Genomic DNA, 12241 nt, shown 5'->3' on the forward strand with positions numbered 1-12241 from the left:
TGCCCAGAGAAGGTGTGGATGCCCCATCCCTGGAAGTGTTCAAGGCCAGGCTGGATGGGGCTTGAAACTACCTTGTCTAGTGGAACATGTCCCTGCTCATGATAGGAGAGGGGTGTAGTTAGATAATCTTGAACACCCCTTCCAACCCAAACCATTCTATGACTCTATGGTTTTCTTCTCCCTCAAAGTCAAATATTTACTTCTGTCCATTAAATTGCTGCCCAAGGTAGGTTTTATTACCTCATACTCTTTCATAGGAGCATCTCATAGTATTGTGTTTGTACACTCTTCTCTTTTTCTTCAATTAGAAGTATTTTTGACATTTTACAACTGATAATTATGCCAAAATGGAAGTTTGACTTTTATATAGGTCTTTGAGCACTGGTATAAGATACATAATGAATCATGAAATTAGAGTTATAGAGTTATTTATACTAAAGTAATAAATTTAAAACACCGTGTAGTCCACTGCATTGTTCTTTATCTCATAATCTCTGAGGCTTAAAAATCAGGAGAAATGCATTTATATGCTGTTGCTGGTTTTGTATAGTCCGTGCAACATAGAAAAAAAAGTTCAGGTGCCATACTGAAGATGCCATACTTGTGCCCACCTAAAAGAAGACCATCTTAACTCAGCAAATGAAAATTAACTTTTCAGCCATTGCTTTTCTTCTATTTTTGAGGTGTGAAAGAAATCTTTTTTTTTTTTTTTCTTCCTTTTTTTTTTTTTTTTTTTTTTTTAATTAATTGGACAAGTTTGAGAAGAAAATACCACTGTGAATGTATTACTGTATTGATCAACTAAACATGTCTTACAGTCCATTTCAGAGTGGTTCAACTGTGGCTAAAATCATTCCAGCTTTGATTTCTTAATAGAGCACACAGAGCTGAGTGTTTTCTTTTTAGAATGAATGATCTATCATTGCTTTGCTTATAAACTGTATATGTTAGAGCTATGTAGATAATTATTAAAGGAAGAAAGGGCCCAGAATATTGAAAAGTACTTATCTGTGCTGCATATTACAGAAGATGCACATATACAAACAATGGATCTCACGGTTCCCATTAAAAGTAAGATTAAAAGAGAAATTTCATATTTTTAAGATGTTTTAGAATAGTGTAATCACTATGAGAACAGTTGTAAAGAGTTAAACATTAAAAAATTGAAAGCATTCTATGCTGTGATTAATGTGATCCTTTTCTACCATGCCTGATGGATTACTTCCTCAAGGCCTACGGCACTTGCCCAGGACATGAAGAAAGAGTGGGCTCTACTCTGAAAAGTGTAAAATTTTCTTGCCAGAAATAGCACTTTAATAAAGTGTTATGATTTACAAAAGCAAATCACATTAGATTGGTTGTATTTATAACTTTGTAGTCAGTGAATTGGAATAGGGTTCACTGTGATCCCTGCTTTCCAACCAGCCACCTTCCCCCTTTCCTCTCCAATATGTCTCTCTGCCCTCCACAGTCTCCTCCTGGTTACCTCTGTGGATATCTGTGGATAAGCAGACCTTCTTTCTGAGCAAATACCAGCAGCTGGAAGGCCTACAGCATGGTGATACTGCTTTTGTCCAGCCCCAGTTAATAAAATAAAAACTTAAAGCTCACAACAGTATGGCAGCATGTGTCAGAAATATTTGCACACTCATTCCAATGTCAAATAATTTCGGTTACTTCTGTTTGGTCACTGGAGCAGCTAATTCATTGTCTTGTGTATAGAATAGACATGGGAATCATTTCCTTGGGAAAACATGATCAGTGGGATTACCCATAGGACAGACTTAGTACATCTTTGCTAACTGACAGTTGTTTCATTTATTTTGTTTATTTTTTCTTGTGAAATTGTGCTTGAACAAAGGGAGAGAGTGAATTTTGCACTGCAGAGAATAGGTTAAGAGAAGCAACTATCTGTGTATACAGATGAATTTCTATTGCAAGGAACATGAATCTTGTGGTGAACAGGACCACAAGAGAATTGGAACCACAGAGAATTGGAACCACATAACCAACAACCCACAAACAGTACAAAGCTTATTACAGAGAATACTGCAAGGTGAAAGAGACCAAGTGTTAGGAAAGTGAAGCAGAGGTGTAACTATTAGAAGAGAAAACAAATAACATGTAATGAATTAAAATAGAAACAAACTGGAGAGGTAATGAATTTTGAGTTTTACAATTAAATGAAATTAAAATACTCATTTTATAAGAATTTGAACGACTGTACAAGCAAAGCATCAGGTAGTCCTAATCCTATTAAATCTAATCACTACAATGTCTATTTCTGCATATAGAATGATTCTGCACACAGGAGAATAAATTAGAGAATATTGCAGGGTTTAATACTTATTTTCCAGACAACACAATGGGACAAATTCTGCCCTTCCAAAATGCACACACAATCACAATTTCTGTGAAGTTCAAGCCATTAAGAGACTTAATTGTTACTCAGAGCACCTGGGGCAAGCTTCTTGATCTGCTTGTGACACTTGTCATGTGAGTTTCAACAAGTTACTTAAAGTTATCACACCCTTATTATCTACTTATTGCCTGCTGATAATATTCTTCTCTCAGATAAAAGAAAAAAAAAAAAAATTTTTTAATGAAAAAAAATAGTTAGGTCTAGCTATATTTTTTATAAAAAATATAACCAGCTAAAAACAAAAAGAAAAATTAATACAATGCTAGCACCTTAAAGTATCATCATCATGATTCATCATCATCACAGGGGTTAATTTAATGACATAATATACATTGTGACTGCTTTACAGATCCTATTTTTTTCCTATCTTCTTTTTGTTTCTTATCTCTATTTTAGTTCCAAACTTCTTTCCCAATCTGGTTGGGAAAAGAAAAAGAAGAGCAAAAAGAGAAGCAAAAGAAAAGGTGAGAAAAAGAGAAGCAAAAAGAAAGGCATAACCCGGACCCCAACAGACTACTCTGATGGATGAAGAAAATGTTCTTTTTGATTATGGAAGCAGTTGTGATATAAGGGAGGAGAAAACATTAATGAGAAAGAGAATAGAAACAGGATATATAGAGGAGGATGGAGAGTTCAATGAAGCTGAATCTTTTTAAAATCGTTATAATTTTTCACAGTGGACACTTGTAGGACAAAAAACAAGCCTCTGGTCTTGAGCATATGCACTGATGAAAATTTGAAAAGTATTTTTAATTCTTTTCTCTCATCTCTGAGACATAAATCAGGATGATTTTATCTTCTCCAATATGAATGTGTTGTTTCCCTGAGACAACGTTCCTAGTACAGCTGTATTCAATGTGACATAATCCTGCAAGTACTTAGTCACCAGTTCCATTGAACCTGATGTAAGTATATTTCATGGGTATTTCATGATGCTCACTGTGAATGCCAGGAAAAAAAAAAAATTCCCAAGATGGCAGATACATTACTTCATTTGCTATTTTTATTTTTATCCCTACTCTCAAAAATCAGGAATACTGCATCACCTGAAAATGGAATCATGTATTTACAGTACAAAATGAATATACTAATTTGTTCTGAAAAATCCTATATCCCCTCAGAGGTAGCATTTCATTTACCTTTTTGTTGGACCATTTTTCTTATGCTGGAGCATTATGGAGCATTATGTCATTACTGATGCTGAGCTGTAAAATAGTGGGACTAAAGAAGGTACCACCAAGTACTACCTATTTGCACATCAGTTTTCCCTGCAGAAACTGTAAAAGCTAATAGTCATACAAAAGACCATGTAGCAGAGAGATGCCTCCACTAAGATAACAACTGTGAATAAATATATACATCATGATGATCATAAGTGTTGATTCTTTTAATTCGTTTTCCCCAGAAATTACATCTCTAGCATTTCCTGTTTTGGGGATTGGTCTGATCTTTGGCTTTACTTTGGTCTTCAAAGTAATGTGGATCACTGCAGCTTAATAATAATACCATAATTCACTTGGAACTCTGTGTCATCCCCCACTCCACCCCCATCTTCTCTCCCACAAAACAAACAAACAAAAAACAAAACAAAAATACGCCCTAAGATGTTGATTGCTGAAAGAACATGCAACTTTTCCAGTGGTAAAACGATCTTGTAGTACATCACTGGAGTTTACCATGAAGTGAACATCATGTTGTACCTATAAAAGAGAGATAACCCTAGACACATCTGATACCTTTCATTGATAAAATAAGACCATATTAGACAGGTGAAATGAAATAGATGTAATCTATCCGAATTTCAATAAAGCATTTGATGTGACAGTCACCATTTAAAAGGCAGAAGATAAGGATGAGGGCATGAATTGTAAGGATGATAATAGATGGGCTAGAACAAAGAGAGAAGAAAATGAAAGAAACAAGTTAGTAGTTAAAGCAGAGAATGGATCATGGGACTGAGCTCATGTAACATTTTCATTTATGAATTGCTAGAAAAGTAAAAACCTGCAGATAAAATTCATGAAGATTTACACAGGTTTAGGAAGGAAGGAAGGAAGGGAGGAAGGGAGGAAGGGAGGAAGGAAGGAAAAGGAAGGAAGAAAGGAAGGAAGAAAGGAATCATACAAAACAAACAAACAAACAAACAAAAAAAAAAAAAAAAAAAAACACTAAAAAGCTCCTGAATAACTGCAGTTTTTAGTAATAGAAATAGAATTCAGTTCTATTGAATAGAAATGGGATTTAGGCTTAAAGTACAAAGCAAAAGGATTTAGGGCTTTTGTTTGCAAATGGCAAGGAGAGCTCCATGAGGTAGTTAAGGAGATTTCTTTCACCTAACAGTAACAATCTATAAGCCAGTGGGAGAGTTCAGCAGCCCAGGAGACAATTCACAAAATCTTAAAATATGTGTTGAAGTTGTGTGGAGCACATGACACAGTCCCTGCAGTGAGAGGATGCAGGAATGTCGTGCACGGATGGGTGGCTCAGGACATACCACATCCCCTGTTGTGGCTACCATCAGGTCTGCCCAGAGGAGAAAGCCAGCACTCTGGAAAGTATGATTTATCAGCAAAGACTGTATGGGTAAAGACCGATAAGAGTAAGGATATCAAGATCAAGGGGGGAAAGTACTAACACATCTACTTTTTTTTTTTTTTTTTTTTTTAATCTAAGAGGTTGCTGAAAAGAGGAAGGGAGCCATCTTGGGGAAGGTTGAAAAATTCTACAAAAAGGGGGACAATTATCTGTCAGAAGGGAAATATTGCTTCTGATACTGACATTATAGTAAACGTCTTGAGGTCACTTTTCCATGATTATTTAATATTTATCATTACAACCTCTTTAAAATAAAGGCAGAAATATTGACTCTGATTGACCCTCAAGTTCTTAAAAATTCTTTGGAACAACAGTCTCTCCATATAATAATTTAGGGATATAAGCATTGGGTATGACTTCTGAGCATCCATTCAAAATAATGTTGTATTTCAGAAAGGCCACACTGACAGGAAAAGTGGAAGTCTACCTGGATTGAAATGTCAGAAAGTCATCTGCCGCAGAGCAGGATGAGAGTAGCTGAAATGTGAAAGCATTGCAGAAAGTTTGCAAAGCTTTGTTACTTTTTTTTTTTTTTTTTTTAATATTATTTTTTAACACAGACAAAAAATTATTTGCTAAGCTTCATTTCCAAATTTCCTGCTGTATTTCTCCTGAGAGTGCAAATCAGAATATTACCTTTTAGTTGAACTCGATGGGATCACACAGAAGTTCAAAATAGTCTGATTAGGCTCGCAGAGAGTTTCAAAGGGAGGGCTTGTGTGAGTGGCTGGGGGCAAAGCTACAAGATACCATCTAGATTCGGGCAGGATCCCAGTTTCAGCATTAAAGTCATACTGGAACAAATGCTTTCATAGGAAATCCCTGAGAGTACTGTGTCAGTTTTTAATGTTGCTCAGAAAGTATTCATAAATTATACATTGCTATAGTGATGGATCATAATTATAATTTACCATAATTCATTCAGGATCCAACATTCATTCATGTGAATGTTGTGGGCACATCCTACCAATGTCAGGTAATCCAAGCATTGAATTTACAGAAAATGTCTACAGTGGATTCAATCTGTCCTCCCAAAGGACAAGATTGATGAGTCATGAAACTACTTCTGCCAAGTGAGTCTAAAGGGGAAAAGACAGTCCTGTTTTCTGCTGGGATTGATCTAATTCTGCTGCGTTATCAGGGTCCTATACAAAACAGAGAAAATTACTGCTCTTATGAAACAATGCGATTGCCACATTTATTTATTATGTCCTGGTTTTTGATTCTGATTCAACAGTGATACAGAAGTAGTGCAATGAAAATGTCAATGTTGTTAAATGTAGTAGTGAAAAACAGCACAATTTTGGTAACAAATGCAACAAAAGCTGAGAAGACCTCTCACCTCCCTGAGCTTTAGAAGCCATGCAACATCAATGGGGTCAGTAGGGTCAGGGTGGGTGTCAGCAGTTTAGATGTGCTCAGGAGCAGGCTAGCTAAATTTGACACCAGCAGCAGGTTTGATGTTGAAGAAGAAGATCCCAGTACCCTTGCAGAGCTCACGTATGAGCAGGAGCATCTGTGTGCACAGCTAGAGCCCTGCTCTGAAATGCAAAGACAACAATTTATGGGAGATCTAGACAGACCAGATCAGATCAGTGTTTCCATTCCAAACGCTGAAATGAGGCAGATACATAAATAAGGTTTAAATGTATGGGTCAGTTTAGCTTTTCTGTTAAGTGACATAAATCCTGAGGATAATTTATTTTTCATTGTGTGATTCTGATTATATTAAAAGTGTTAACACTATGACTAATCATCTTGCCAGCAACTACATATAATTCTCCTTCAGGACTCTGTTTTTAAGAGCAAGACTCCAGAGCTGTTTTTTTGGTTTGTTTGTTTGGTTGGTTTGTTTGTTTGTTTGATTGATTGATTGATTGATTGAATGTGTGTGAATGTGTGTAACATCAGAAATGTTACAGACATGTAAAACAACAGTTCTTAGTTAGTGTAATTCTGATAATTTTTAGCTGCTTCTGTAGGTCTGCAGAATAAAATCATCTGAAAAGGCTGGCATCTCATTTTAGTATCACCGCATAAATCTTTCTGGTCTCTGACCTTTTGAATTACTTGTAAATTCTACTTTTAAAAAGAGCCTGTCTCTTCTCATACGAGATGTTCATTTGCCTTCTAATTTATGACTCAAGATATGAATTTTCAACTTTCTGTTCTGTCAGTTTTCACTGCTTTTTATTTATTTATTTTATTATTATTTGATTTTATTTTGACTTTTTTATGAAGATTTTTTTATGAAGACTTTTGATTTTTTTATGAAGACTTTTGCAGACTTCACTCAAGTAGAATTTCATTTCACTTTGTGTTTCTATTTGTTTTTATTTCACTTAAATATACTAAATATACTTGTTTGAACAACTTATATTTAGTTATTGGAAGAATAAAGTAGCTTTGCTTTGGGAGTGTAAAGTATATATGAAAACTGTGTAAACTTGATATCTTAAAAATACACATTTTAATAGAATAAGATCAAATGTTGAATGCTAAGCCTTATGATTTACAGTGAATTCTGACTCCATGTGAATTAAAATTGAATAAGGTAATTTTCTGTTTTATTTTTTTTTTTATTTTTTTTTTCCTTCCTAATAATGATGTGGTTTACTTAATAAATGGTCATTTGGCTGCATGTTGGCAAGACACAATTTTGCCTCCATTGCACTGTATAGGAATTTAGAACACTGTTAAACAAAGTCCAGTGATCACTCCATTTTCATTCATTTCCTAATGATGGAAAAGATATATGTCTCTCCTTTGAACTGCTTTTTAAAAAATTAATCTGAATTATTTTGCTGTCTTGAAACCTCCTTTTATGGCAATTTTAACTGGTAACATTTATCAAGTCTAACATTTTTAATGTACATTTTACATGACTGCAAATTTTTAATATTCTGTAGATCTGTTGTATAACAGAAAATCATGCTGTTCCAATAACTTACATTTCAGAGATAAAAATCAAAAAGATTTTTAAACTTGTTTGGAAAAAACAGAGATTTTTTTAATCAGATAAAAGGTGAAGTTCTGTGTCTTTGCTGAATAGATATTTTTTGAAAGCTGTGGATTAAACATCATTAAAGCATCTTCTAATTTACAGTGTTACATCTGTCAGAGAAAGCATCTGTTCTTCAGTTCTCCAGGCACTTTGTGCACACACATAGCCAGGAAAAAAAAAAAAAAAAAAAACGAACTAGAAAAAAAATGATATGAAAGGAGAGACAGAAGGCACCTGGGATCATGGAAAGAAAAATAAGTGAATCCACAAGGAAGAGAAGGTAATGTTCACAGGGGTACTTGGAACCTCCTGCACCAGTTTGGACGGGTCAGTGAGACTTTTTTTTTTAGATCAGAAAGGTTTGAAAGTGGCTTTTTATCTGGAACTGAGCTGAGAGAGCTGTCTTCACTGATCTTGTAAGGTACTCAGACTCATATGGTGTTTGCCATGCTTGGTGTTTCTTTCAATCTACTCACTTTTCTTTTTCTTTTTTTTTTTTTTTAGATGACATTTCTCAGCCACTGAAGAGAGAACGACCACCACTCTGGGGCAGGGAAATGTCAGAGATGAACATAACCATCTGACATTCAGCTTGGGCAAGGATGGCTCAGCTGGGCTTCTGCATTCCACAAAAAGCTGTGAAATCTCTGTCCCTTGACTTTCAGATCCATTTCTGATCTCTAAAGAAGATTGCACTTCTGCTTCACATATCCTTCAGAAGTTTTTTGCAACTTGGTACATTACAGAATGGGGCAGAGGTTACCTGAAATTCCACCTTAAAATTTATTTTCTCTGAATAAATCTTGTATGTGGTAATATCCTAGTGAAGAGCTGAGTTTTTTGTTGTTGTTTTGTTTTGTTTTGTTTTGTTTTTTAAACAACAGTTTGAGGATCTTACATAACTTGTACTGGAAGACAAAGTTATCCTACAGGTCAGTATGATATGTGGAGATTTTGGACCTGTATATAAATATGGCTAAATATGTTTATAAACAGGCAACTAGAATGAAATTGCAGATCAAAAAGACAAGACTCACCATCTTATGAGAAGGACATTTGCTATGTTCTTTATACTGCTCTAAAAGTAGTTCTGATTTTATCTGTCCTATTTCTTTCTTTCCTCCAATTTGGATCCACAACACTAAAGATTCTTAGGTAAAGTTAGAAGGTGTTTTTACTCAAATCATTAGTTTAGAAGAAATATTCGTACAGTATCATTAAACTGTAGTTCAAAAAATGTGGCTTGGGTCTGTTCTTCCTGAATACTTAATAGACCATGTGTGAGTATTATCTTGCAGTATCCTAATATGCTGTCCTCAGTCTGCAAGGTTAAGGAAATTATTTCAAGCTTCTTTGTCTTTCAGTACATTTTTTGCATGTCAGGAAGGAAGAAATGGTAAAAGTTGGCTCAGGCCTGAAAGGTTACAGCTCACCAGGAGAGCAGTCTCTACTGATATGTTATGGTATGAAGTGCTCTCATATGACCTTAGGAAGGCAGATTTGGTTACACTTATTTGACCAATTCAAACCAAGCATTTATGGCTATTTCAGATCTATCTAGTCACTAATACTGGTTTGAATATCTCAATTGTCTGCTTTCACTGCACTTTAAATTAATGTTTGTTGCTATCCTTGTCAGTATACGCTGTAAGCTCCCTGTCACTATAACAGTGTAAGCACCCTGATGAAGGGTTAGTATTTATTCCAAAATAGCCAGCCCACTTAAGTAAGTTCAGGTGTGACTGTAAACAATGTTAGCTACACAGTATGTGATTCATAATTGCGTACATACGATTTCCACCAATACTGTAAAGAAATTATTGTGTTTATTGAGCTGAGGAGAAAAAAGAGGGTTTATAATCTTTGGAAAAGAGGGCAGGCCACTAGAGAGGACTATAAGGATGTTGCAAGGCTGTGCAGGGACAAAATTAGAAAGGCCAAAGCTCATCTGGAGCTCAATCTGGCTACTGCTGTTAAAGATAACAAAAAATGTTTTTATAAATACATCAACACAAAAAGGAGGGCTAAGAAGAATCTCCATCCTTTACTGGATGCGGGGGGAAACTTAGTTACAAGAGATGAGGAAAAGGTGGAGGTGCTTAATGCCTTCTTCGCCTCAGTCTTTAGCGGCAATACCGGTTGTTCTCTGGATACCCAGTACCCTGAGCTGGTGGAAGGGGATGGGGAGCAGGATGTGGCCCTCACTATCCACGAAGAAATGGTTGGTGACCTGCTATGGCACTTGGATGTGCACAAGTTGATGGGGCCGGATGGGATCCACCCAAGGGTACTGAGAGAACTGGCAGAGGAGCTGGCCAAGCCACTATCCATCATTTATCAGAAGTCCTGGCTATTGGGGGAGGTCCCAGTTGACTGGCGGCTAGCAAACGTGACGCCCATCTACAAGGAGGGCCGGAGGGCAGACCCGGGGAACTATAGGCCTGTCAGTTTGACCTCAGTGCCAGGGAAGCTCATGGAGCGGATTATCTTGAGAGTCATCATGCAGCACTTGCAGGGCAAGCAGGCGATCAGGCCCAGTCAGCATGGGTGTATGAAAGGCAGGTCCTGCTTGACGAACCTGATCTCCTTCTATGACAAAGTGACGCGCTGGGTGGATGAGGGAAAGGCTGTGGATGTGGTCTCCCTTGACTTCAGCAAGGCTTTTGACACCGTTTCCTACAATATTCTCCTCAAGAAACTGGCTGCTCTTGGCTTGGACTGGCGCACACTTCATTGGGTTAGAAACTGGCTGGATAGCCGGGCCCAAAGAGTCATGGTAAATGGAGTCAAATCCAGCTGGAGGCCAGTCACTAGTGGTGTTCCCCAGGGCTTGGTGCTGGGGCTGGTCCTCTTTAATATCTTCATCGATGATCTGGATGAGGGCATCGAGTGCACCCTCAGTAAGTTTGCAGATGACACCAAGCTAGGTGCGTGTGTCAATCTGCTTGAGGGTAGGAAAGCTCTGCAGGAGGATCTGGATAGGCTGCACCGATGGGCTGTCAACTGCATGAAGTTCAACAAGGTCAAGTGCCGGGTCCTGCACCTGGGGCGCAATAACCCCAAGCAGAGCTACAGGCTGGGAGATGAGTAGATGGAGAGCTGCCTGGCGGAGAAGGACCTGGGAGTGATGGTGGATAGTCAGCTGAATATGAGCCAGCAGTGTGCTCAGGTGGCCAAGAAGGCCAACAGCATCCTGGCTTGCATAAGAAACAGTGTGGCCAGCAGGGCTAGGGAGGTGATCGTCCCCCTGTACTCAGCTCTGGTGAGGCTGCAGCTCGAGTATTGTGTTCAGTTTTGGGTCCCTCGCTACAAGAAGGACATGGAGGTGCTTGAGCGATTCCAGAGAAGGGCGACGAAGCTGGTGAGGGGCCTGGAGAACAAGTCCTACGAGGAGCAGCTGAGGGAGCTGGGATTGTTCAGCCTGGAGAAAAGGAGGCTCAGGGGCGACCTTATAGCTCTCTACAGGTACCTTTAATAAAGCAGTAGCCGAGGTCGGGTTGGTCTGTTCTCCCACATGCCTGCTGACAGGATGAGGGGGAATGGGCTTAAGTTGAGCCAGGGGAGTTTTAGATTGGATGTTAGGAAGAACTATTTTACCGAAAGGGTTGTTAGACATTGGAACAGGCTGCCCAGTGAAGTGGTGGAGTCACCATCCCTGGAAGTCTTTAAAAGACGTTTAGATGTAGAGCTTAGGGATATGGTTTAGTGGGGACTGTTAGTGTTAGGTCAGAGGTTGGACTCAATGATCTTGAGGTCTCTTCCAACCTAGAAATTCTGTGATTCTGTGATTCTGTGTTATTTATTACTGTAATGGTAATATAGTAAGGAGAGAAAAAAAAAAAAAAAAAAAAGAGGAAGAAGAAGAAGGTGCCAAAAAAAAAAAATAATAAAAATGTTATCAGGCCCCCTGTCCCAACATAAATCTGGAATTCATAGCCCCATTCACTACCCATTAAGTATGTAAAGCTATGTTTTACTTATTCCAACAATTATGTAACTAATGATTGTTTTCTTAATAACTCATCATATACAATATCTTAGATAAGAATCAGTTATGATTAGACAATGGAAAACCAGAATTAGTTGTACATTACATTATTTTTGTCCTTATTATGTAAATGACTTGTGATGACCCATGAAGGTGAAAATAATGAAGTACTTGCTAGGTCACTAGGTACTTTTAACAGTTTCTGAGTTCAATCACAGATGGGAGTGCTGTA

Source organism: Aythya ferina (assembly GCF_964211825.1).
Source record: "Aythya ferina genome assembly, chromosome: Z".
Taxonomy (NCBI): domain Eukaryota; kingdom Metazoa; phylum Chordata; class Aves; order Anseriformes; family Anatidae; genus Aythya; species Aythya ferina.